Source organism: Manis javanica, chromosome 1 (assembly GCF_040802235.1).
Source record: "Manis javanica isolate MJ-LG chromosome 1, MJ_LKY, whole genome shotgun sequence".
In the NCBI taxonomy this organism is placed as follows: domain Eukaryota; kingdom Metazoa; phylum Chordata; class Mammalia; order Pholidota; family Manidae; genus Manis; species Manis javanica.
The window spans coordinates 160,542,977-160,570,578 of NC_133156.1; the positions used below are offsets into that span (position 1 = coordinate 160,542,977).

Genomic DNA, 27,602 nt, shown 5'->3' on the forward strand with positions numbered 1-27,602 from the left:
GAGGAGGGACTGTTGTGTGATTCTTTGTGCTTGCCCTACTGAGAAAAATGTTCAAATTTCTTTTTAAGGCGTTGCAGGATGGTTCTATTGCAAGCTGTACATATGTATCTGTTTAATTTTAACTCCAGCTCTTTACCAAAAAGCAAGTTCATTTACTCAGAGCCTAGACAGAAGGCTTTCCCAGTCCTGACACTTTGCTTATTTGCTACTTAAAGTCTTTGGAAGAAAAGAACAGATTTTTGCATTTTGTTCCCTTTCTTACTTCAGGGGAAAGAATTTTAAACCCACACAACTGTCCTAATTGGAAGGGATTCTTGATCTACTTCATTGCAGTCTGTGTATTCCTGGTAGGCTTCCAGAACACTTGGCCCCGACCCCTGCCAGCTGCTCTCCAACAATATTCTAACTTCATTCCAGAGCTGTTGGAGTTTCACAGCAGCCCAGAAATCTCCACACAGAGCCCCAAGTGACATGCAGGGCCACAAGCATCCCCACCTGGGCCCGTCCTCGGTTTCCCTGTAGGCACACCCAGGCTGCTCAGCCACACTGGCATTCCTCTGTTTCCTCCCTCCCGCTCACGAGCTTGTCTCTCTTCACACAAGGCTGCTCCACCCTGCTGTCACCACACTGCATATAGGCATGGGAACTGGGGAGTTGGGACAATCAAAATCTAATTCTGGAATCAACTAGGGCCCCAAGGCTGGTGCCTGAGCCCAGGAAAACTCCAGCCTGCATAGCGCTGCCCTGGGTCAAGGCCTTGCACAATAAGAAGGTACCTGTGAAGGGCAAAGGGATCAAGACTAGAACAGACCAAAGGTGGGGCTGTAGGAGATGTGCAAAAACCAAGTTTCCTCCACAAACACATGGTGACATGGATGAAGTCAGCATCAAGGACAGCCTTAGGGACTGGTGGAGAGTGGAGAAATCACTGAGATTACATGTAGTCATAGCAGGAATCCTTAACACAATACAACAGAGATGGACCCTATGGGTGACCTGGGCCAAAGGTGTTACACCAGAGGTATTACACCAGAGGCTGGCAGACATGTTCTACTCAGCCCTAGGAGTCTGTGTGAGTGTATGTGAGTGTGTGTGTGTGAGCAGGTGTTTTCCTCTTGGTTGATACTGAAAGCTTCTAGCTCACACATGTCACCTTTACTTTGCTACAGTTCCTGCTACTTCTGGTTGTCCTCACCAACTCTCCTCTTTGCTAGCGTGTATTACCACGCCTGCTGGAACAGCCATGCAGGAGCTGGAGAGAAGATGGAAACTGATGGAGGAAGAATGCAACTCCATTGTGCTTCAAACAGCACCTGCTAAAAGCCTAGGGAAGGAGAGCTTGGAAGCTTAGCATCAATTCCCCCAAACTATCAGGTTTGGAAATGAGCATGGTGATGGTGCTTCCTTCTCCTCATGGAAATCATATACAGTTTCAGGTAGCTTCCTTTGCACTGAAACATAGAGGCAGACATGATCTGTTGACTCTAAAACATGTGTAAGGGCTGCCAAGAGCAGAAACCTCACAGGAAGTGTCTAGGGGCTGTGGGAGCAGGGCTTAGAAAGTATAAGCAAAACACTTCCTGAAGCTAAGGTGCTCACCTGCCCCTTGTCTGCACTGGCTGGGGAAGGAACTGCAGGTCCCAACTCTGGCGGCAGAAGCCCCATGAGCCGAGTTTGATTCGGAGAAGCTAGGGAGGCAGAGCTCTATCAAGAATCACACAGTGTTTTCATGAAGCAGCCCATCTCTGTGGTAACAGAGAAATTCCTCTGGAATTAAGAATTCTAGACGGTTATCCTTGCCCCACCCCTTGTTAGCCTCCTGCAGAGAGCTTTCTCCAGGAAGGTTCAACCCACATGCTCTGTAAGTTTTGAAAAAGGAAAGAAAATAGTTTTGATACAAACATATTATGAAACACGAAGAGCAGTAAATCATACCAACAGAAGAACATGCACTGGGAAAACATGACTTGGAAGAGATGAAATTATGATCCCATGTTCCTCCATGAATTGGAAACAAAACCAAACCAAAAAACCTGAACAGAACAGTTTGGTCTCTAAGGAAAAGCACAACGCACAAATGCAGGAACTCAAATGAAAGATGGCTAGGCAACAGTGAGGAGGTGGGACCGGAAGATTCCTGAAAGATGCAGCAACAAGAAAGCCATCCCACCTGTGAGGACAGCACTGGAAGGAGAGAAAAAGAGCAGAAACGCTCCAGAAAATGCGGAAGGGAAGCAGAGGATGAAATATGAAATGCAAACTTTATGAGCTAGAGATAAGGAGTTAAAAAGGATTAATGAGAAAATGAGAGACATAGCAGGAAGTCAAAAGATGGGCAACACATGCAAAATAGGAGCCCCCAGAGAAACAAAAATAACCCATAGACTAAAATATAATTCAAGACATCTGGTAGAATAAAACAAGACTCAACTCCACTTCCTAAGTGCTGACACCGCTTACCAGGACAGTCACCACCTGACACACAGGCTAGTCAAGTCATTGGACTTACAGAAAGTGCCCCTCAGGCAGTAAATCATGAAAAATACAGTCCCTGACAAAGAGCAAAAAAATCAGATTGAACTCAGACTTTGCCAAAACAGCATTTAACCTTAGAAGAGAAGAGAGAAACATTTAGAAGACATTTAAAGAAAGTGCCAACCAAGAATTTAGTATCACCCAAGCTGTTCAACAATTATAAAGCAAACCATTTAAACAAGCAAGAATTCAGAAACTATTGTTTCCATAAACACTTCTTGAGGAAACAACCAGAAAATGAACTTCAGAAAACTGAGAGTCAACTACAGAAACTTCAGCCAAAAGTCTTGACAGTAAGCCTTGATTACATTTAAGTAGAGATCTAAAAGCAAATGTAACGCGGGGGATCAGAGTAACAAAACAGAAGGCCCATGTTATATGCCCTGACCATGCGGAAGGAATGCGACTAACAAACACTGGGATGGAAAGAGGGTAAAGGTGACAGGAAGTTCACTAACTGCCTTATCTGTAAAGACAAAGAGACCAGGGAAAGAATTTGAAGCTAAAGAATCAAATAGTAGACATGCAAACATTTTTAACAGTCCAAAGTAAAAGCTAATAAAGATAATTATTATTGACTAAATTCAGGAAGTGGAGGAGAAGCAGTAGAAAAGGGAATAAAGTATATATTGACTTTATTACTGCTCAATATTGTCTAAAAAGCAGATGATCAAGGATTTTATACAACAATACAATTATAAAGAGAATCATTTTAAAAAACGGTTACAAATCTTTCTAAATATCAGAACTTGCTTCTCTCTCTGGAGGCCTTTTCTCTTCTTCTGTCCCATCTCTCTCTCCCTGCCCTCCCTTTTTCCCCTCCCTGTCCCCAAGTCCCCTTACCCCAGAAAACAAGCAGATGTTATATGGAAGGATTTTGAAACACTGTATGCAGAGAACAAAATGCAGATTTTTCTCAATTTATGCAGATGGCTTACATCCCAATAAACCTATCCTAAGTTGAAAACAGCACAAGTAGAAAATACATTTAATACATTTAACCTACTGCACATCAGAGTTTAGCCTAGCCTACCTTAAATGTGCTCTGAGCACTTAACTTTTGTCTACAGTTGGGCAAAATCATTGAATACAAAGCCTGTTTATGGTAAAGTGTTAAATCTATCATGTAATTGACTGAACACTGTACTGAAAGTGAAAAAACAGAATGGTTGTATGGGCAAAGAATGGTTGTCCATGTCCATGTTGTTCATGCTCACAATAGAGTGGCTGACTGGGAGCTGTGGCTTGCTGTCCTGTAAATAATTATTATCAATCAAATCCGGTGATTTGAAAAATGTAAGCAATGAACCATGATCAGCACGTAGTATTTTTTCACTTAAAATATTACTTTTCAAGGTCAGTAAAATCAAAACAACAAAAAGAAAACATATCAAAAAAGTGCTCCAACTTCCTTTGGTGTTATGAGAGAGAAAGGTACCATGTATTATCACTAACCTTGGAAAAGACCAAACTCAAAATCTGAAGTATGGTTTTTACTGAATGTGTATTGCTTTTGCACCATTGTAAAGTTGAAAAATCATATGTCAACCCATGGTAAGTCAGATGCCATCTGTAATATGACAGATCTAAGATGAAACTCATATCAACAAATATAAATGAGATTAACTCATATATTAAAATTAATGATTTTTATATTGTATCGTAAAGCAGAACCCAATGTTATGCTGTGTAAAAAACACACATCTAAAGCAGTGAGCCCTAATGGGTGAAAACGAAAAAGATGGACACAGTGTGCTAGGCAAGCATAGACTAAAAGAGACAAGTGTCGGTTTGCCTCCAAAGAAGAAGAAATTCAGGACAAACACCATTAAATGAGATCAAGAAGGGGATGTTACAAAGCTAAAGGATACATTACACAATGAAGATAGAATAGTTGTTGATATATCTATGCGTAAAATCACATAACAACAATATTCACAATGCAGAAATGACAGAAGACATAGGGAGAAATGGAAACACTCTTGTGGTAGGAAACTTCTCAGCCCCATTAATTCATGCCAGAACTAATGTCAACTAACAAAAAGAAGTCAAATTGAGAAAGCTGATCTCATTGATGTATGCCAAAATCTATATCCTGAAAATAGAGAACTTATCTCCTTTTCAAAGGTCAGCAAGACGCCCATGAAAACTGATCACATAATAGATCATAATGAAAATCTCAATGAATTCCCAAAAGTAAAAATAGTACAGGCAAAACTTCCTGATTATAATATATGGTTAATCTGAACATTGACAACAAAATAGAGAAACAGAAAAAGATCATGCCATATGAAATTTTTAGAAAGATAAACAACTCTCTTCTAAACATCTATTCAGTCAAAACAGAGATGTATACCAAAATTGCAGAAATCATAGAAGACTGACTGTGGCAAAAACTATGCACTAGAACCTGCAAGTTACTGCAGAAGCAGTGCTCAAAGGGAAATGAATAATCCATAAATATCTACATTACTAAAGAAAGAAAGAATGAAACAAATTGTTTAAACATCTAACTCAAATTTTAAAACCTTGAATATTTTTAAACCCTATCTTCAACCTTAATGTGTTATGTTAAATTAGATTTATGGAGGCATAATAAACAATAACTGCACACATTTAAAATGGACAATTTATAGTGTGGGAAGCCATCTGTGAAGCCATCACCACACTCAAGATAATGACCGTGCCCATCACACCATCAAAAGCATCTGATGTTCTTGTGTAATTCCCCCCTCTAGAACTTTAAATATATATAAAAAGAATCATAAAATGTTTATTCCTTTTGTGTGCCTCCTTTCACTCAGCATAATCATTTTGAGATTCACTGAAACATTATATGTAATATATAATAGGATTTATATATAATAGGATCTCCCAACGAGTCTCAAAATGACCTGACAGTGATGTGGGCTGTGGGTAGAGGTGAAGGTGAACTAAGATTGGCTATAAATGGATAATGATGGAAGCTGAATCATAGACACCAGAGAGAGAATTATACCATTCTGGATACTTACATAAAGTTTCAAATTTTCCATAACAAAAAGTTCTTAAAAATCACTTCTGTTCCACCTTGCTCTTGAGCTATTTAATGTTGTACTGTACATCTGGAATTCTTATCTATTACTGTCATTCAAAATATGCCTTGAATTTGCTTTTTGCAGTTTTAAAATCCAAACTTTTTATTTGCAGGCCTCCAGAACAGTGGGTCAATTCTACTTAAAAACAAAGCAAAACAAACCTTCCTCTGGATTTAAATTTTTAAGTGCTGGTTGTTAGACATCAAAGATACTGGTGCCTAAGGGAGGGAACGTTTGAGCTCACTGGGTGATTAGTGTCTTGAAGAGACAACAGGTGAGATCAGCATCTGATGGCCAATGCTTCTCCTGGGGGAGAAATACTTGCAGGAGAACTGGGGAATCTGCTAGCAAACTCGGTGGTCTTGGTTCTCAGGGAAGGGAAGTGGAAGGGGAGATTGTGGGCCAGCTAGTAAAATCGAAACAACAAAACGAAACAGACCCAAAAAATGCTCCAACTTCCTTTAGTGTTCATGAGAATTTGCCCGTTAAAGAGAGCTGGCCAGCTCTTCCTTTTATTCCGAATGGCACTATGTCTGTTCCATTTTCCTCTCTGAGAAAAGCAGACACCATGATTGGTTTATGGTGTTACACATATGTCGGGCTCAGTTGTCCTTAAGTGGGTTGCATCTGTGCAATGACTGGGGTGGTAGACTGTTGCTTGTGGTGCCCAAGGAGCCCTGTCTTCCACCAGTGTCCAGTGTCTCTGGGTTTGGCCATGGGATTGACTTTGGGTCATTGACAAGATGGTGCAAGAGGAAGTTTGATAGCTGCTTGCAAAGCGGGGCTGATGCTTTTGAAATGCTGGCTCTTGGAGCAGCGACCCTGCTGTAATGACGCAAGCTAGCTACATGGAAACATCACATGAACTGTATGAGAGGGCCCAGCCTTCCAGCCAACCCCGGGAGACACCAGTCATGTGAGCAGAGCCATCCTGGGTGTCCCAGCCATCTGACTGCAGGACCAGGAGAAACCTCATTCGGGATGTGTGTAAAAAACGTCCAGCAGACTGAACTGTGAAAAATAATAAATAGGTATTTAAAGCCAGTAAATCTGGGCGGTTTCTTACACAGCGGTGGATAACTGAAAGAATTGGCATATATGTGATGTGTAAGTCTGGAAAGTTGGTGAAAATTTGCACAGGTGAGCCACAGGTTAAGAGAATTCATCATGAAAGCAAAACACCTACAACTACTGAGATAATTATTTGCTTTCAGCACAAGGTCAGATTCAGAAAAATCCCTCTCCCACCTGACTTTCCGGGGACACATCTGATTGGGTGGTGCCAGCTGCCCAAGACAGAGCGAGCCCAGAGAGGCCGGAGAAAGCGAGGCTGGGAAGGTCTGTGGATAAGGAGCACCAACCCGGTTAACGTGCCCCAGCCCCACTCTTCGGGATAATGAGACAGCGCGGAGAAGTCGGCCCATGTCTCAGAGCCACGGTGAGCTGCTCGGGGCACTGCTGCCAACGGCACAAACAGGTGTGGACCCAGGGAGGCTGCGGGATGTTGGGGGCTCAGAGCAAGTCCGGGGTAGGTCTGCGTCGCGTGGTCTCTAGAGGCTGGGTCTTCTCCGGAGCGGGAGCCCCAAGCGCCTCCCCGTGGGCCTGTGCCACCGGCACATGCCCTGTCGCAGCAGGGTCCCTGTCCCTGGAGGAAAAGCCAGGAGAAGGAAATCCGCCGTGGAAGCCCCGCCTCTTCCTGCATCACCCTCATTTTCCATATGTATTCTTTCCCAAAGACAGTGAAATCGTTGTAGCTCCCTGCGTGGGTGAAAACAGATCCCACCCACCCCTTCCTGGGTGCGGGCACCATGGGCAGATGCCAGCAGGAATTTCAGAGGAGTTGTGCTATTTCTGATGTTAGAATTTGCCATAATGCCAAGGCAGCAATATGCCCGCCCTTGTGAAACTCCCGCTCTCCAGACCCAGCGCTTCTCCCAGCCCTCAGGTCTTTCCAGCAGGCCCTTTGTGTGTGAGGTCCCTCAGCGGCCTACACAGTCCCCTCCCCAGCGCCGGCTTGGGCCCTGACCCAGGGCAGCCCTTCGCCCCGCCGGCTGCATTCAGATCTCTAAGTGCTTTTACCTCTTAGGCCAAGGTGAGGGCTGTGCAGGGCAGGGCTGGCGTCCTCACAGCTGCTGGCAATGCTGAAGTTTGCCACAAAGGTTCGAGATGGATTGGCTGGGTCCCCAATGGTGACTGGATCATGAATTGAAATGGAAAACCCTAGAAGAGTGCTGAAGGGAGCCCTGGCCAGTGCACATCAGGAAAAGGAGGCCACTGAGAAAAGAAGGGAAAGCTATTTGGGGGAAATAGGCAAAATGGATGTCAGTAGAGGACGGGGCAGACCTTCAGTAACATGCATCTGTGTATATATAATTTCATTTTGGAGAATGTCACAGAGCTGAAGCAGAGCCCTATTTTTAGTGTCTTTTGTGCCAGGCTTTGGCAGGGATGCATGTAGCTGCAGTTTTCTTCTGACAATGATTACATTTTAAATAGGGAAAGAAGGTAATGAGGGCAAAAATAATAACTATTTTCAGGCCTCTAAATTCAGGGTGTTTGAAACAGGGTTTTCTAAAATGCCAGCCTAATGGAAGAACGAATTATTCTTCTTGCCTTTCATCGGAGGCCTCCTAACAAATGAGACACGCCAGGGGAGGTGAGGTGGCATTCGTGTTTCCCTCCTGGTGCCCACTCAGGGGTCAGCTGGCCGATTCCCACTATGGGAGGGGTGGGAGAGGAGTCAGTCATCACAGAGATTCTCAAAGTCTGTGCCTTGGAATGCCTGAGGGCCTGCAGAAATGCAGATTCCCGGCTCCAGCTCCACAGAAGGTCTGATTCCCTGCATCTGGGGAGGACAAGGAAGATAGTCTTTTTTTTTTTTTTTTTCCAAACCAAGTATCTCCAGGAGATTGTGTGTGGACAGTCCCTGGACCCCATTTTAAGAAAATTCCCTTTGCAGCCACTGGCCTATAAAGTGTTCTCATGAGTTCATGAACTTATAGGAGTCTGAGATGTTTAGAAGGCCTTGTCCATAGGATTAGATCAGTCTGAGAAGTGGCATGGGGCAAGACCACTGCGACATTGTAATTTATAACAAGAAATAGGGTCTTTGTCCCAATTTCTGACACAACTCTGGAGATCCTTGGAATTTCCTAAGCGATGACAGTGATAAAAGTATGTACTGTTGTGTTAATGAGGTGACTTTGGAAAGCACCTAAGGACTGGGGACTGGTTGACTGTGGAACTGGCTATGGGATTAAAAGGTTGCATCTGACAGTCCCATCTTCCAACCTCCAGGGAGGGGAGAAAGGCTAGAGATTAAGTTCAATCCACCAATGGTCAATGATATAATCAATCCTGCCTATATAATGAAGCTTCCATAAAAAATCAAAAGGGACAGGTTGGGAGAGCTTCCGGATTGGTGAACAGGTGGAGATTCAGGGAGAGTGACGCACTCAGAGAGCACAGAAGCTCCATGCCCTTTCCCTGTATCTTGCTTTATGCACCTCTTCCATCTGGCTGTTCCTGAGTTATAAGCTTTGTAATAAACCGGTAATCTAATAAGTAAAATGTTTGTAGGCTCTGTGAGCAGTTCTAGCAAATTAATTGAACCCAAGAAAGGGTCTTTGTAACCTTCAATCGACAGCAGGTCAGAAGCACAGGTGATGACCTGAATTTGCAACTGGCATCTGTAGTGGGGGTCAGGCAGTCGTGTAGGACTGAGCTCTTAACCTGTGGGATCTGATGGGATCTCCAGGTAGATAGTTGAATTGTAGGACACCAAGCTGGTGTCAGAGAATTGCTTGGTGTGGGGGAAAAACTCACATGTTGAGCTTGGATGCAGAATTACCATCACGGACCCCAGAGTCCAGCTGGCCTGGTTAGAAGCTGGATGGCTGTGGCCACTATTTGAAGCACCCCTTCCAATACTGAATCAGAAGGTCCAGGGATGGGACCTAGACTCTGTATTGATTAAAACCCCTGCAAGTGATGTTGGTGCATATAGGATTGACAGTGACCCATGGCACTGGTGACACCCTTACTTGTGTTCTCCACCCTGAGTAGGAGGATGGTTGCACTTAGCGAGGGCTTTTTAGCAGCAAGAGACAGAAAACCAACCTAAAGTAGCTTATGCAGAAAGGAGGGTCTAGTGGTTCTCCTAACTGGAGTGTTTCACTGGGTGGTGCTGATGACCCACTTAGCTGGATCTCAGCCTTTCAGAGAGGCCCTCTGGATTCTCTCTCTCCATCTCTCAGCTCTGATTTATCCCCACTGGCTTCATCCTCAAACCATCTCTCTCTGGAGAGAGGCAGAGATGACCCCTCACATCACCTCACAGAGAGTAAGTCTGGAGACAGAAACATCGATGAAGAGGGTGCTCCTTGGCTCCTGAAGGCCTTGCACCCCCCTGACCCACATCTGTATTGCAGGGGGAGTGATGTGGTGGGCAAGGGAGAGCCATGCACCGGGAGGGAAAGAGCTACCAAGGGAAAGCAGCAAAGTCTAAGGAGTGGTCATCTCCTGGACACCAGGCAGATCATGACAATGGCCAGGGTTTTTCCTCAGGATTCTGTGTATGTGTCTGTATCCGGCCCGTTGACACTGCACTTTACATACACTGTACTTTAAAATCCTATCAGCAGTCTTCCAAGGTGTGTCTCTGGTCACTCTCATTTCCTAGAGGAGAGGAGAAAGGCCTAGAAGTAACATGACCACTCAGGCTTGCCAATTAGTTGTTGGCAGAGCTGGAAATGGGGCTCAGGATCAGTTTGTAACCAGAATCAAGTGATAACCAGAGCCATTCTCAGCTTCCAGGACTGGCATGAATGAGTGGCTCCCCTCCTCCCCAGCTCACCCATGGGATGTGCCTGACCATTACCCCTTTCTTATTTCTTTGAATTAAATAATGTCCCCTCCCTCATTTAGAATCATCCAGAAGAGAAATTATTGTGCTGCTGACACCTTCTAGCAGTTTATGACATTGACAAACTACCTTCAATTCTGCACTGAATTGGCCACTTAACCAGCTGTGGGTTTGGCACCGGGTTTGCTCACAGACTCAAAGGTCATGGAGCACTACAGACACCACCGTGTCTGGCTCACAGGTGTCCACTCACAGGTGAAATGTCTCCAGAAAAAAAAATGTTACAGAGTTAAAAAATTTTTTTCATTACAAACCTTATTGCACAAAAAAAGAAAGAGAGTCACTAGGAAATCAAAACAAGGAACCTTGACGGGGCTGCAGCGTTAGGGAGAATTTCTCTCTGCCTCAATTCTTGCATTTCATAGTCATAAGGCTTAAAGATTCCCAGAAGAAAAGGTAAGGTTGTCAGGACACTCACAGAGGGGGTAAGTTGCTTTGGGGAGCACATTAGGCCTCTCTGTTTCCTAACTACCCACCCCTACCTCAGAGTTTATACCTCCTTTCCCTTTCTCTCCAGCACCTCCATCTCCCCCTCGCCCAGGCCTTCCCTCCTTCACCCCGTGGCTCCATCCTTCTTCCATTCTGAGGCAGCTCTATTATTTCTAAAGTATATTATGTACTTTTGTGATTTTTGCCTTCCTGCTGTGACATCAAGACTGAACTTTAATAGGAGCGCAAACACCATTTTTAAAGCCCTTTGCAGACTTTCACTTTTTATAGTCTACCGTGGGCTCCTCTCTCCACGAATAAACAGATCATGCACCGACAAGCAGGTGTGGAAATGCATTTCCTTTGTGGCTACAGTGGTTCTTGCTGGAGGCACTGTGACTTGTTACATGCATATATTTCTACCCTCCTCCTCTCTCTGGTATCACGAAACCAAGAACAAAATCCGAACCATTCCTTGCTCCACAAGGATAAAGAATAGAAAGGTCACTAATGCAGAAGGCTCACGTGGAATCTGCCTGTGACTGATATCTGGTCCATAAACTCCAAATCAAATAACTGGGTGCTTCTGGGTGGTGTCCATGCACAGTAGCAGACAGAGAGAGGGTCTGGATGGGCAAGTTGTTGATGAGTGTGGAGGGAGAGAAGAGGGTTATATGGAACGGAGCTGGCATGCAACAGGATGACGTTTCACCTAATCAGCACATCCGTTTTATGACTGGGATGATATGTAGTAGTTGTATAATGTGTAATTACCCAGGGAAAAGAACAGAATGGCTTGAAAGCCTTTAGTCATGGTAAATTAAATTTATTTTCCATAGAAGTTATTTAGAATTCTCATCTCGTTTTGGCTGTTCTGCATTGTGGCTTTACTCATCTGTGGTTAGAAGGTAGTATGTGTGACATTGTCAGTAAATGCACCCATAGCCCCAACTGCATACTCATTTTTGGAGATAGAGAGGGGGTGAGGTTCTTTCTTCTCCACTACCTTGCATTGGAGGGGCATATAAAGGAGCTCTGTTTTGAACAGGTTGAGTTTAAGGTACCTGAAAGGTTCATTGCCTCCAGAGAGAAATGATGCCCTGTGGGTAGTTGGAAATCTGGTATCCAGAGCACAGCTCCATTTGAGAATGAAGATTCTTTCTTTTAATTGAAATATAATTGAGAATGGAGATTCTGTTGTACTTCAAGCTGAAAGAAGGAGGAAGCACCCTCAGGTAGAAGTTACAGAGAAAGCACATGAGAGGCTTTATATGGACTTTGGGGAGGGGAGGGCCCTTGGCAGACTGGTCAGTACAAGAGGGAAAAGCAATTAGAAGAGAGCATCAGACTGGGGACCTCCAGGAACAAGGAAGACCAGGGTTGCAAGAAGGAGCAGTCAGTCAAATGCTGCTGAGGATTTGGATATGATAGAAACCTAAGAGGGAACCTGGCCCCAGGAGTTTGGAGTTGGTTGTGATTTTGCTGAGGGTGTGTTGTGGGGGCACAGTCTGTGGTCAGAATCCACACTGTAGTGGTTGAAGATGAGGAGAGAGGAAGTGCAAAATGCATTGGTGAAGGTAATGAGAGGGACAGTCAATGATTGTCAAAAAGAAGATGATTATCCCCGGATGGGAGACCCTATTTACGTGCCTGGGGAGGCAATGTAGCTAAAGGATGGGAAAGCATGGAGCAACAAGAGGAGGGTGAAAACTGAGGGAGCAGGACCCCGAGGAGGGTGTGTGTAAGTGTGTGGTGTGTCTGGAATGTTGGGACATGGGTGTCTGTGTATGAGGAAGGGTTAAGTATGGCTCTGCTAGCAATGAATTTTCTGTTTTTGCTCTTCTGGAAGTGTCTTTATTTGTCTGCATTTTTGAAAGATAGTTTTGGTGTTTATAAGATTCTTGGTTGAAGATTTTTTTTTCTTTTGGTGCACTTCCTTCTGGGCTAAAAGTTTTCTGAGAAGAGGTCAAGTGTTAATATTATTGCAGGTCTCTTGTATGTGATGAGTCACTTTGCTGTTGCTGCTTTGAATTCTCTTTACTTTTGGCTTTCAGCATTTTGAATATCATATGTCTCTGAATTTCTTTGTGTTTATTCTATTCAGGGTTTGTTGAGATTTGTGCATGTGTAGACTAATGGTCTCAATCAAATTTGAGCTCTTCTCACTATGCAGTCTTCACATTGCACAATCTCAGTTGGTCTATTTGATACATTTTTATTTCTTTCTACTTTCTGTTCAAAATACTACTGAGCCCCTCTGCTACAGGTTTCAGTTATTGTACTTCTCCACTCCAGACTTGCATTTAAAAAAGTTTATATTTTTTTGAGGCATTGTTGTCATATTCACCTTTAATATCTTAGACATGATTCCCCTTACTTCTTAAAACATATTTATAATAACTGCTTTAAAATCTTTGTCTAGTACATTCAAACCTGAGTTCTCTCAGAGAGTTTTACTGTCTCCTTTTATTCTTAAGTATGGGCAATATCATCTTGTTTGAAAAGTCACATACATTTTTACATCGTCATAATTTTTGTTGAGAACTTGATATTTTAGATGCTGTACTATAGGGACTGTGGAGCCTGACTCCCACTTATCTACCCAGTTCTGGGGCTAATACTGGGATTATTGTTTGCTTAGTCATTTTTTCATTTGTTTAGAGATTTGGCTGAAGTAACTCTATGAAGTCTACTTCCTATGCACTGTGCAGCCTCTAATGTCCCTGTTCCAATGTTTTGCCTTTTCCTTAGCTTGTATCTTACACATCTAGGAGTTGCTCTGGGTCAGCATAAGGCACTTACTGGACAAAAATTATCCTTTTGTTCTCTTGATCTGTTATATTTTCAATCTTTTATTGTGTGTGTGTGACTTGGACACTGCTGTCACAGTTCAAGGCATTTGTGGTTTTGCCCCCTGTTCAGCTGAAGAGGCTTGGATGTCCCCTTCCTGATCACAGCTGAGGGCACAGCTTTGGGCAATGCACACAGTCTTCCAGACTGCCAGGAACGAGGATGATTGTTTTTAAGTCTGGCTTCCTAACAGTTGCCCTTGGATCACGGAAGCCTGTTGTTCAGCCAGTGTTGGTCAGAGGTTATGTTCAAGCTCTTTGTTAGGTTTCTGCACATTGGATGGTAGATTCGTGAGCAGCCTTGAACATTTTCAAGTCTAATTGCTCTGCCATTTCATGTGTTGCTTACAGTATCAGGGAATTAAGAGGGTCCTCTTAAATTTTCCATTAAGATCTCCACTGTTTTCAACATGCCCTTAAGCAGGGAATGCACTATGCTCCAGGCCAAACAAAGTTAGTCCCTGAGGCAGAGCTGCTAAGCACTTTTTCCTTCAGGCCTCCCTGGGCAGAACCTCTGCACTACTGCGTAGGAGCAGTATGCACTTTTGTACACAGCCCACTTTTCCTGGAGTGATATCTCTGTTCTGTCAGCAGTCACTGGGGCAGGGAAGGTAGCCCCTGGTCTTGGCTTGCTTCTCCAGATGTGCAACTTCCACTCTATGAACAGTCTGGGGTAGATAAAGGGGAGAGGAGAGGATTAGGCCTCATTCTTCTTGATCTGCTGCATCTGAAATAGAACTTGTGGTCTGTAAAAAGGGGCTAGGAAGGGGTTGGGGGAAGACCCTCAGTCTCTTGGCCAAACCCACCAGAAGTGTTGTAACATGGGACTAGAGGAGATAAAAGAGAATGGCCTTCCTCTCACCCAGGGTGAGACTGTAAGCCCTAGATTGGGGATCTGGGGGGAGAGAGAGCCTCCCTCTTTTTGGCCGTGCCAGCCTAGGTAGAGCATCTAAGAGGGAGCTGGAGAGACATTAGGGGAGGAGCAGGTCATGGTTGAAATGCCACAAACCCTTACTCTTACTGGAATTTAATAAATTTATTAAATGACTATTTTTCCATTTTCTATGTTTCATTATGGCAGTTTTCAAGAGACTTTTAGATAATTTTTGTTACTGTTTTTTTTCTCCAGTTAAAGGGTGGTTTCTCTGGGAAGAGGGCCCCTCACGTTGCCATTGTGGAAATTGCCGGCTCATGCCTTTTGCATATTTTCTTATTCAGATGGTCTCCTCCCAGTTGGAACATAACCCTGTTCCCATGTAAAGGGCCCTCCCCCATGTCAGGCTGGGATAAATCACATCCTAAAGCTGGCAACCCCACTGTCCTGTCTCCTGAGGCTTGCTTTGCTGATGAGGCAAGAGAAAGGACCCTGGGGCTCAGATTTTATTTATTTATTTATTTATTTATTTATTTATTTATTTATTTGAGAGGGCATCTCTCATATTTATTGATCAAATGGTTGTTAACAACAATAAAATTCAGTATAGGGGGGTCAACGCTCAATGTACAATCATTAATCCATCTCAAGCCTAATTCTCGTCAGTCTCCAATCTTCTGAAGCATAACGAACAAGTTCTTACATGGTGAACGAATTCTTACATAGTGAATAAATTCTTACATGGTGAACAGTACAAGGGCAGTCATCACAGAAACTTTCGGTTTTGATCATGCATTATGACCTATAAACAATCAGGTCAAATATGAATATTCGTTTGATTTTTGTACTTGATTTATATGTTGATCCCACATTTCTCCTATTATTATTATTATTTTTATTTTTAATAAAATGCTGAAGTGGTAGGTAGATGCAAGATAAAGGTAGAAAACATAGTTTAGTGCTGTAAGAGGACAAATGTAGATGATCAGATGATCAGGTGTGTGCCTATGGACTAAGTATTAATCCAGGCTAGACAAGGGCAGCAAGACATCCATGGATGCAGAAGATTTCTCTCAAAGCAGGGGGGGGTGAGGTTCTGAGCCTCACCTCTGTTGATCCCCAAATTCTCACCTGATGGCCCCCCTGCGACTGTGCCTGTCTTAGGTTGTTCCTCCCTTGAGGAATCTTACCCGTCTCTGGCTAACCAGTCATCTTCCGGGGCCATACAGGGAAATGTAAAGTTGGTAAGTGAGAGAGAAGCCATATTGTTTGCAAAGGTTAGCTTTTTACTTCTTTGCAGATTTATGCCCTGTGGCTTCTATGCCCAGCACTTGTCTCGAGGTATCTTTACCACCTGGAGGAATTATGATACTCGGTAAATTCGATATGAGGCACGAATTCTATTTAAGGGTTGTAATTAGGAAGGAAGAAGAAAAGCTATAGATGTAGCATATGAAGGAAACATGGGAGGATTGATTATTTCTTTGACATATCTTCTTGTATAGTACCTTAAGTATGTATAGGTTTTAAACTACTAACTAATTTGCAAACACATATTAACATAATAGGAATACGGTGACATAAACAAAGCAAATCTATAATCACCATCCATCTCCAGTGAAGCCAAGAAAACCATTCAGGCACCCTAGGCATTTGTGAAAATTTATCTATGATATGATGGATATTGTCCAACTGTACTTGAACCATCAGACAAATTAAAGCAGCCCATTTCTGGGATCTGTTCACATCCCATATGTTCTTTTAACCATAGATGGTCTATAGTCATGAGATTTTGGAGTGCTACAACTTGCACCCCTCCCAACTCCTGGTTGAGTTCCAACAGTACAGATCCGGTCAAATTCGTTGTCTCACTGTTTGCACATGCCAGCCTAGACATCTCCCTCCTCATTCTTATGGCAAGTCCAGGAGACGGTGGGCTGGATGCAGCCACAACTGCAGCATTGTCCGGATACCTGTGGAGGCTTTTTGATGATCATCCCCCGGCACAAGTCCTCCAGAGAGTGCTGATGCTGGAAGCTCCTCCTCATATCGTATCTTAGTTCATTTTCTGGGTATCCAAGCTAGGCCTTGATCTTCTGCATAGAAACAAACAGACCCTTTGCCCACACTTTGACATGCCCTCTATACCACTGTGCAGAACTCATTGGAGGTCAGCACACAGTAACTGCTTTTTTTTTTTTTTTAATTAAGAGAAAGGAATATTATCAGAAAAGAGTACCTCCATAGCTGATCATCTGACACCCTTTAAGTGATCAACATTAAGGATATTTAAAGCATGCGTTGATGTTTGATTTACCAATAGTTTTATACTGTCAAGGAGTAATCCCCCTTTTCTTTCTTTCTTTCTTTTTTTTTTTTTTTTTAATTTTTAATCTACACTTACATGAAGAATACTGTGTTTACTATGCTCTCCCCTATATCAGGTCCCTCCTAACAACCACATTACGGTTACTGTCCATCAGCTTAGCAAAATGTTGTAGAGTCACTACTTGTCCTCTCTGTGTTGTGCAGCCCACCCTCCCCTTTCTCCCTACCCCCTATGCATGCTAATCTTAATACCCCCCTTCTTCTTCCTCCCCCTATCCCTCCCTGCCCACCCATCCTCCCCAGTTCCTTTCCCTTTGGTACCTGTTAGTCCATTTTTGGGTTCTGTAATTCTGCTGCTGTTTTGTTCCTTCAGTTTTTCCTTTGTTCCTATACTCCTCAGATGAGTGAAATCATTTGGTATTTCTCTTTCTCCGCTTGGCTTATTTCACTGAGTATAATACTCTCCAGCTCCATCCATGTTGCTGCAAATGGTTGGATTTTTCCACTTCTTATGGTTGTGTAGTATTCCATTGTGTATATGTACCACATCTTCTTTATCCATTCATCTACCGATGGACATTTAGGTTGCTTCCAATTCTTGGCTATTGTAAATAGTGCTGCGATAAACATAGGAGTGCATCTGTCTTTCTCAAACTTGATTGCTGCGTTCTTAGGGTAAATTCCTAGGAGTGGAATTCCTGGGTCAAATGGTAGGTCTGTTTTGAGCATTTTGATGAACCTCCATACTGCTTTCCACAATGGTTGAACTAATTTACATTCCCACCAGCAGTGTAGGAGGGTTCCCCTTTCTCCACAGCCTCGCCAACATTTGTTGTTGTTTGTCTTTTGGATGGCAGCTATCCTTACTGGTGTGAGGTGATACCTCATTGTAGTTTTAATTTGCATTTCTCTGATAATTAGCGATGTGGAGCATCTTTTCATGTGTCTCTTGGCCATCTGTATTTCTTTTTTGGAGAACTGTCTGTTCAGTTCCTCTGCCCATTTTTTAATTGGGTTATTTGTTTTTTGTTTGTTGAGGCGTGTGAGCTCTTTATATATTCTGGACGTCAAGCCTTTATCGGATCTGTCATTTTCAAATATATTCTCCCATACTGTAGGGTTCCTTTTTGTTCTATTGATGGTGTCTTTCGCTGTACAGAAGCTTTTCAGCTTAATGTAGTCCCACTTGCTCATTTTTGCTGTTGTTTTCCTTGCCCGGGGAGATATGTTCAAGAAGAGGTCACTCATGTTTATGTCTAAGAGGTTTTTGCCTATGTTTTTTTCCAAGAGTTTAATGGTTTCATGACTTACATTCAGGTCTTTGATCCATTTTGAGTTTACCTTTGTATATGGGGTTAGACAATGGTCCAGTTTCATTCTCCTACATGTAGCTGTCCAGTTTTGCCAGCACCATCTGTTGAAGAGACTGTCATTTTGCCATTGTATGTCCATGGCTCCTTTATCAAATATTAATTGACCATATATGTTTGGGTTAATTTCTGGGGTCTCTAATCTGTTCCACTGGTCTGTGGCTCTGTTCTTGTGCCAGTACCAAATTGTCTTGATTACTATGGCTTTGTAGTAGAGCTTGAAGCTGGGGAGTGAGATCCCCCCTACTTTATTCTTCTTTTTCAGGATTGCTTTGGCTATTCGGGGTCTTTGGTGTTTCCATATGAATTTTTGAATTATTTGCTCCAATTCCTTGAAGAATGTTGCTGGTAATTTGAGAGGGATTGCATCAAATCTGTATATTGCTTTGGGCAGGATGGCCATTTTGACGATATTAATTCTTCCTAGCCATGAGCATGGGATGAGTTTCCATTTATTAGTGTCCCCTTTAATTTCTCTTAAGAGTGACTTGTAGTTTTCAGAGTATAAGTCTTTCACTTCTTTGGTTAGGTTTATTCCTACGTATTTTATTCTTTTTGATGCAATGGTGAATGGAATTGTTTTCCTGATTTCTCTTTCTATTGATTCGTTGTTAGTGTATAGGAAAGCTACAGATTTCTGTGTGTTAATTTTGTATCCTGCAACTTTGCTGTATTCCGATATCAGTTCTAGTAGTTTTGGAGTGGAGTCTTTAGGGTTTTTTATGTACAGTATCATATCATCTGCAAATAGTGACAGTTTAACTTCTTCTTTACCAATCTGGATTCCTTGTATTTTTTTGTTTTGTCTGATTGCCGTGGCTAGGACCTCCAGTACTATGTTAAATAACAGTGGGGTGAGTGGGCATCCCTGTCTGGTTCCCGATCTCAGAGGAAATGCTTTCAGCTTCTCGCTGTTCAGTATAATGCCGGCTGTGGGTTTATCATATATGGCCTTTATTATGTTGAGGTACTTGCCCTCTGTTCCCATTTTGCTGAGAGTTTTTATCATGAATGGATGTTGAATTTTGTCAAATGCTTTTTCAGCATCTATGGAGATGATCATGTGGTTTTTGTCTTTCTTTTTGTTGATGTGGTGGATGATGTTGATGGATTTTCGAATGTTGTACCATCCTTGCATCCCTGGGATGAACCCCACTTGGTCATGGTGTATGATCCTTTTGATATACTGTTGAATTCTGTTTGCTAATATTTTATTGAGTATTTTCACATCTACATTCATCAGGGATATTGTTCTGTAATTTTCTTTTTTGGTGGGGTCTTTGCCTGGTTTTGGTATTAGGGTGATGTTGGCCTCATGGAATGCCTGGGGCTCAGATTTTATAGACAGGCTTTTTACTTGCTTTTAAATGCTCATGTGTGAGGTAGTTAAGAACAGCCACTCAAGACAGTTTGATAGGGTCCACCCCTTGCTCTATCATAGGTTCTCAGGGTCTCCATATCCTTGCTATAAACACATGAGGAGGGCAGAGTTGATCTGAGCTTATGTCTGTTTAATTCCAAAATCTTCCAATGTTCAAAGCCCTCCCTTTGAGCTAAAGAAGGCTTCTTCGCAACTTTTCTGCACAATTTCCTTTGATGGCTACAGTTCTCTCTTTGTCAGAACCTGGGGGTAATTAAGGTAGAAGTCATCTTGATGGTCAAAGAAAACAAATGAAGTGGGTTTTTTTTGTTTTTGTTCTATCAGAAACTATAGTTTTCCCCTTCCTTACAGCATTTTTCATGATGTAAGGTCTTTAAAAAGCAACAAGATTAGAAATTCAGATGGCCAACAAACACATGAAAAGATCAGTAATCATCAGGGAAATGCAGATTAAAACCACAATGAGATATCACTCATACCAGTAAGGATGGCCAGCATTGAAAAGACTAAGAACAACAAATGTTGGCAAGGATGCAGAGAAAGGGGCACCCTCCTATACTGCTGGTGGGAATGTAAGCTAGTTCAACCATTGTGGAAAGCAGTATGGAGGTACCTCAAAAAACTAAAAATAGAAATACTATTTGACTCAGGAATCCCACTCCTTGGAATATACCCAAAGAATACAACTTCTCAGATTCAAAAAGACATATGCACCCCTATGTTTATCGCAGCACTTTTTACAGTAGCCAAGATATGGAAGGAAGCTAAGTGTCCATCAGTAGATGATGAATGGATAAAGAAGAGGTGGTACATATACACAATGGCACACTGTTCAGCCATAAGAAGAAAACAAATTCTACCATTTGCAACAACATGGATGGAGCTAGAGGGTATTATGCTCAGTGAAATAAGCCAGGCAGAGAAAGACAAGTACCAAATGATTTCCCTCATTTGTGGAATATAACAATGAAGCAAAACTGAAGGAACAAAACAGCAGCAGACTCAGAGACTCCAAGAAGGAACTAGTGGTTACCAAAGGGGAGGAGTGTGGGAGGGCAGGTGGGGAGGGAGGGAGAAGGGGACTGAGAGGTATTATGTTTAGTACACATGGTGTGGGGGATCACGGGGGGAACAGTGTAGCACAGAGAAGGGACATAGTGGATCTGTGGCATCTTGCTGCACTGATGGACAGTGACTGCATTGGGGTATGGGTGGGGACTTGATAATATGGGTAAATGTAGTAACCACATTGTTTTTTCATGTGAAACCCTATAAGAGTGTATATCAATCATACCTTAACAAAATTTTTTTAAAAAAGCAATAAGATTGGATGCCAAGTAGTTTTACAAACTTGCCTGCCCTTGGTCCTAAGCAGTTGGATATGTATAAAGAATCAAATTCTATTGAAGATTTCTCTTCTCCAACTTAAAATTAAGAACTTGGAGGACAACTGAAATGATGACTGGCTGATTCCAATAAACATGGATAAGCAAAAGGAGATGGCAATGAAATGCTTAGGCCTGAATCAAAGCACTTGCTAGACAGGGAAAGTGGGTTTTGATGAGAGTGGAGCCCAACAAGGAGACCCTCATGGGCTGAGGCTGTTCACGCCATTTGGTCTTTGGGTGCCCATTCTGCTGCTCTGAGCTGAGTGGCTTCCACAGTGCTCCCTCAGGGGCAGCACCTAGTGGCAGGCAGCCTCCAGAATTCATGCTGCCCCCTGCACTAACTCAGCCCCTTCCTCAGGGAGTGCTCTCACCTAGTGCTTACTTAATTACAGAACAGAGAATAAGGGAGCTAATAATTCATAACTTCATTGCTGACTTACATTTTAGTAAGAGAAGGGGGGGAAATAACATAGCTAGAGGAGAGAAAGGTATTTATAGAAATGCATAGTGATTCAGAGATATTAATAAAACCTGGGACTCACTAAGTGCTGTTGCCTTGAAATGCTTCAGTAAACAAAACAACTCAGGAATGTGCATGGAAAGAGATAGAGCAGCATTTATTAGTTGCCAACCCCTGCTTCACAGAGTTTTATTGAGTCTGGCTCACACATGCAGAGCATGTCTCTACACCAGGCACAATGCTGAGCTCAGAACCTTTGATCATTGTAAATCTCTCACAAAGGTGATTGTTTTTATCCTCTTTTTATAAATAAAGAAATGAGGGTATGAATGAAGAATAAGGTCAGTTTATAAGTGGAGGATCTGATTCCAACCCAGACCTGCCAGACCTAAAGCCCATCTACTATACCTTGCCATCCAGTCTTCAAAAGATTGAAGCACTTGTACAGAACACATGAGAGATGAGAACAGGGGGCTCCCACTGACTGAACTGCCATACTCTGATATAAGGTGAAAGGTAGTAGAGAGAGATTTGAAAGTAGAGGTAGAAATCAGGGCTCTGGTCAGGATTCTGACACTCAGTTACCTTGACCAAGCAAAAACAAATGGTGTTTATAAGTTTCCACAATTCCATATATAAAGTGGGGATTAGTTCCAGTTCAGGCCATGTTGCAATATTGGGTATCAGGTTAATCTTCTCATCATAAGCAACTACAAAAGTGGAAAAGAAAAAGAATTGTTTTCAGCCATTGGGCAGCAGACAGTGCAGGGCTGTGGCCCCTGAAGGAAGAAGAATACTTGGAAAATTTTCACATTTATGCCAGCTTTCTGCTTGAGAACACTTTGTAAATCACATAATGGAAGTGGAACTGAAATAGAGAGTAGTGTTTTCATTGGGCGAAGGAAAAAGACTAGAGTTTGGTGCTGATGAGGCAGCTGGAATTTGAGAGGCAGAATACCAAACAAGAGGAAGCTATGCGGGAAAAAAAGTCTCAGACATCTGCATAATCCAATATTTGAGTCTGTGGACAAGTGTTAAGCTTGCATAGGTGAGACTTCACAAAGCCTGACAGGGAGCAGCTGCTGGAAGCTGGGAACTGAATGGAGATTCCAGAGATGGAAGGGTGTTGGGAAATGTTGGAGCTCCAACTTCAGAGGAGAGAAACCGCACTGAACAGCCTAGGCATTCAGTTAAGTCCCCAGAAGAACCATTCCCCAATTTAAGAGCTACTTTTTCTTATCTTAGCTACTCTTAGCCTGCCATACCAAAGCCTAAAACCAAGCTCTGTTGTCAATCAGTTAACTGCCTGCCCAAAAAAAATGCACACTAGTTAAAAAAAGAAAATGTAATTCAGGTCCTCAACAATATTGCATTCACAATGGACATCATACACTAAAAAAATCACTAGACAAATAAAGAACAGGAAGTATGTCTTAATGTTAGGAGAAAATAGTCAATAGAAACAGACACAGAGATGATACAGATAGTGGGATTAGCAGAAAAGAAATTTAAAATAATGTTAATATATTTGTCCAAGGATTTACAAGGAAAAGGTAGATATAATAGGCAAATAGATAGGACTTTCAACAGGGAAAATGATCTAATTTCTAACCTGTGTGTAATTGTAGTCTCAAAAGAAGAGGCAAAAGATATTAGAGCCAAAGAAAAGGAAAATACAGAGAAATGTTTCCAAATTTGATCAATTGAACAGTTCAAATCCAATAAGCTCAACAAATCATGAGTATTATAAACAAAAAAGAAGACTATGTCTTGGGGTAAGTTAGTAAAGTTTCTGAAAACCAATGATAGAAAATGTTTAAACCAGGTACATTGAAAAAAAGACACATTGGTACAGAGCAATAAGAACAAATGAAATGGTATCTTTCAAATGCTGAAGAAAAAGCCCATTCATCTAGAATTCTATTTCCAGTAAATATATCCTTTAAAAAAGTGAAACAGTAACATTTTCAAACTAAACAGAGATTGAAAGAATTCATCAAGACACTGTACTACCAGAATTGTTCAAGGAAGTTCGTCTGGCTGACGGTAAATGGAAGTTTTTGGGAACTCAAGATCTACATGAAGGAATAAAAAGAAAAGGAATGGTAAGTACAAATTTTTTGTTTCTTAATTTCTTTAAAGACAATTGACTCTTTAAAACAAAAGTGTTAAGAATACATTATAGGGCTTATAACATTTAGAATTAAAGTGTAGTAAAAAATAGCACAAGAATGGAATGGAAACCGGGAATATTATTGTAGGATTTTTACATTTTACAGCAAATGCTATAAATATTAACAAGATAGACTGTGATAAATTAAGAATGCATATTTTGATCTCTAGAGCAGCCAATACAACACCCAAAGTCAATAGAAGAGATATATTAGAATACTAAAAATTGTTCAATTAATTCAGAAAAAGGGAATAAAGAAGAGCAAACAACCAAAGAACAGATGGGGCAAATAGAAAACAAACAGCAAAGTTGGTTAAACACTTCAGCTAAAAGGTAGAGTCTGTCAGACTAGATAAAAATGTAAGACTCAACTATGCTATTTACAATATGCACACTTGAAACATAAAGAAATGGGGTAGATAAAAGCAAAAGAAAGAGAAAGTGATACCATGCAAACACTAACTATAAGAAAGCATGTCAGGGGGCTTTAAGGAATATTACCAGAGATAATGAGGAACATTTCACAGTGTTCAAAGGGTCAGTTCATCAAGAAGATATAACAATGTGTGTGCTCTTAATAAAATAGCTTCAAAATACCTTCAGGAAAACTTTGGCAAAACTAAAGAGAGAATAGATAAGTACATGAGCACAGTTAGGTATGTTAACACTCTTCTCTGAATAATTAATAGAAAGAGTAAAAAAAAGATACCAACCAACTTGATTGGCATTTATAGAACAATACCAACATGTAATTGACATGTGTAGAACATAATACACATCACCACACACATCCGTTTCAGGCCCATAAGAAACACTTGCCAAGATAGATGATAAAGCACTGGAATCATAAAGATCATCTCCCCTGACCACAATAAAATTAAATTAGAAATCAATAATAATAAATATTTAGAAATCTCCGTATATTTAGAAATACATATTTCTAAATATGATATGAGCCAAGGAAGAAATCAAATTTCTTTTTTGGGAAATTAAAAATATTTTTAAATACATGACAATAAAAAATACTACAAATTAAAATTTGTGAAATGCAACCCAAGAAATGTTTAGAGGGAAATATATAGTATTAACTGATTACATGAGAAAACAAGAAAAATTTTAAATCAACATAAGATACCACCTTAAGAAGTTAAGAGGGAAAAGAGCAAGTTAAACACAGAGAAACTAGAATGGGAAAGAAAAGAAAAGAAAGGAATGAAAGAAAATAAAGAATAGAGAAAATCAGTGACAGAAAAGGTTGATTTTCTAAAAAACTTCATTACCATACTAAGGGAGAGAGACAAAGGAATAAAGAAATTGCCAATCTCAGGAATATAAGAGGAGCCATCACTATAAACCTTACAGACAGAAAAAGATAATAAAGGAATATTATGGAAATTTTATTCCAATAAATTCAACATCTTGTATGCAATGAATCAATTCCTTGAAAGACATGGATTAAACTGAACTAAGAAGAAACAGAAAATCTGAGTTTTCCCTTATTTGTTAAAGACATTGATCTTGTAACTAAAGGAAAACTCAAAGAAAACTCAAAGTTTTCCTTCAAAGGAAACTCCATGCCCACATGGCTTCACTGGTGAATTATATCAAGCATCTAAAAATACAATAATACCAATCTTACATAAACTTTTTCAGAAAATAAAGGAGTAAACACTTCCTGACTCAAATTACGTGGATATGGGCACAAGGATGCTACATAAAAGGAAAATATCAGACAAATATCACTTGTGAACATAGAAACAAAAATATTTGAGAAAATATTAACAAATAAGAGTTCAGCAATATGCAAAATGATTATACATCATGGCCAAGTGGGATTTGTCTTAGAAATCCAAGATTAATTTAGCATCAGTAAAGAATGTAATTCACCACATTAACAGACTAAAAGAATGCAGAAAAAGCATTCAACAGTATTCAACATCCATTCAGGATAAGAAAGAAAAATTTAAGCAAATTAGGAAAAAGGGGAACTCCCTTAGTTGGTCAAAAGCATCCATGGAAAACCTCCACTTCACATCATACTTAATGATGAAAGATTGAACACTTGTCCTAAGGTAGCTAACAAGGTAAAAAATATCTGCTCTCCCCATTTCTATTCAGCCTTGTATTAGGTGGGATCTCTTAGTTAATGGTATAAAGCAAAAACAAAACAAAACAAAATGTATTCAACTGAAAGGGACGCACTTAAGTTTAAATAGTCTTTATTTTGCAGACAGTATGATTCTGTATATAGAAAAAGAAAGGAATATTCAGAAAACCTACCAGAATAAGTGAATTGAGGCTATACGATTAGAGGTTAACATATAAAAATCTGTTTTTATTTTTATATATTAACATTAAACAATTAGAAAACAAAATTTAAGAAAAGTAATTCCCTTAAAAATAACATAGAAATAAAAATACTTCAACATAAATTTAACAAAAGATGCACAAGATTGCCACACTGAAATCTTCAAACATTACTGAGACAAATTAGATATAAATAACTCAACATTATTGAGATGTAGAAATTAATGAAACAATTTTATAATTTATATGGAAATAAAAAGAGCCTAAAACAGCCAAGACAATTTTTAGAAAGAACAAGTTGAAGATGTATATTTCCTGTATTCAAGAGATACTATAAAGCTATAGAATCATAATGGCATTATATTGACATACAAAATGAATCACAGTATAGTCCAGATATGGACAGACACATATATGGTCAACTGAATTTTAACAAAAGAACCAAAGCAACTCAATGGGGAAAGAAATTTTTTTCAACAGTGGTGCTAAAATTGGATATTCATATAGGAAAAAAAAATGAACCTTGATCCCTTCCCCATACCATATACAAAAATTAATTCAAAGTGGATTGCGGATCTCAAAGTAAATGGTAAAATTATAAACCTCTTAATAAACATAGAAGAATATCATCATGACAATGAGAGTACACAAAGATATTTTTAACTGAAATTCATCAAAATCAAAAACTTCTAAAACAACATAGATTGGAGAAAATACTCCCAGTACATATACCTAACAAAAGTACTGTATACAGTATATATTAAAAATCTCTGACTCAATATTTTTAAAAAGATGAACTCAGTTTTAAAAAAGCAAGGCTTAAATAGATACTGTACAAAGATATACAAATGGTCAATATGCACAAAAACTGCTCAACATCATAAGTAATCAGAGAAATGCCAATTAAACCATAATGTGATACCACTACTTACCTTAATGGATATAATCTAACAAACCAAATTTTGAGAGAAGACAGTGAGAGTATAGAAAATATTTGCAATGTGGAGCAAATGGAACTGCTTCATAATTGGTGGGAGTGTAAAATGATGAAACTGCTTTGGAAAACTCTGGCAGTTTCTTAAAATAATTAAACATATATCTCTCTTATAACCCAGAATATTCCATTCCTAGATATTATCCCAAAAGAAATTTAAAAAACATGTCCACCACAAAGAAAAGAACCTGCAGAAAATGTTCATAACAGCCTTAGTTACTATAGCCTGAAACAAGAAACAATTGTCTATTTAATGGATAAACAAATTACAGAATACCCATATCAGCAATAAAAAAACTACTAGTACAGCTAACAACAAGCATGAATCTCAAACACATTATCCTGAACAAAAGAAACCAAGCACAGAAGAGTATATCCTGTATGATTCCATTTATATGAAGTTCCGGAACAAGCAAAACAAGTCTACGGTGATAAATGATGCTTACTGAGGGAGGGGAAGTGTGGGCTCGGAAGCAGAGAGAAACCCAAGGTGACTTTCTGGGATGATATGAA

The 27,602-nt window shown here is 40.6% G+C and overlaps 1 long non-coding RNA gene across 1 annotated transcript in view; it reads left to right on the forward strand.

Moving 5' to 3' along the window:
• Positions 1-6,912: 6,912 nt before the first annotated feature.
• LOC140849450 (uncharacterized) overlaps positions 6,913-27,602 on the forward strand; it is a 36,633-nt gene continuing 15,943 nt past the window's right edge. Inside the window, exons 1-2 of the long non-coding RNA XR_012131299.1 lie at positions 6,913-7,050; positions 23,596-23,720. This is a non-coding gene — a long non-coding RNA (uncharacterized lncRNA). The remainder of the gene's footprint in view (positions 7,051-23,595; positions 23,721-27,602) is intronic.